Here is a 919-nt window from a genome sequence, read left to right as displayed (position 1 = left end):
TTTTTGTGGCAGTTGTCACAGTTTCACCAGTAGAGGTCGCAGTTGAAGCTGCAAATAGATTTCCACAATGTCACAAGGTGAAAAATAAAATGTGAGCTGGACAGAATTATCTAATGTGATAAACATTGAAAAACATCCATCGCACTGGTTTAGACAACTCATTTAAATCAACAGCAAATTAATATTCAAGGTTATTTTTTTATTTTTTTACATTGTAATAAAAGCTCATATGCTGAAATGTAAGGTATGTGTAACACGTTTAATTTAAAAAATAAGGTCACCCACAAGTTTTTATGGTTGTTGTCAAAGCTTAAACAGTAGTGGTCACTGTTCATAAGGAAAAATAGAATTCAACAATAGATTGAAAATAAAAAGTCACTCTGGACTGTTACTGTCACTGGATCAGATTGAGCAGATCGTACTTGTGACAAATTCACAGTGTAGAAGCAGGTTATTCTCACAGATGAACTCTGACCTCCAGACCAATCACTGATCTGAGATCCAGTGAGTGAGAGCTGACATGATGAGCTCACTTTTGAGTTACTTTCTCTTCCATTTATGCTGAAGTAACACATCTCCATCTTCAGATCTTCAGTATTCTCACAGCTCAGCTCAACTGTGTCTGTTTCCAGAATAACTCAAGCAGACGCTCTCAACTTGGCCTGAGCAAGATCTAATGAATAATAAAAAATATATAATGTAATAAATAAATAAGGTATATAATTAGTTTAACTAGAGCACATTTCTACAGGATACTTTAAAGGTGACATATTATGCCCCTTTTTACAATATGTAATATAAGTCTCTGGTGCTCCCAGAATGTGTCTGTGAAGTTTCAGCTCAAAATACTCCACAGATCATTTATTATATCATTTTGAAAATGCCTATTTTGAGTGGAAGCAGAAACACGCTGTTTTTC

This window comes from Sinocyclocheilus grahami, unplaced genomic scaffold (assembly GCF_001515645.1).
Source record: "Sinocyclocheilus grahami isolate Dianchi unplaced genomic scaffold, SAMN03320097.WGS_v1.1 scaffold44.1, whole genome shotgun sequence".
Classification (NCBI taxonomy): Eukaryota; Metazoa; Chordata; class Actinopteri; order Cypriniformes; family Cyprinidae; genus Sinocyclocheilus; species Sinocyclocheilus grahami.
The sequence above is the reverse complement of the archived record's forward strand: the minus strand, read 5'-3'. Positions refer to the sequence as shown.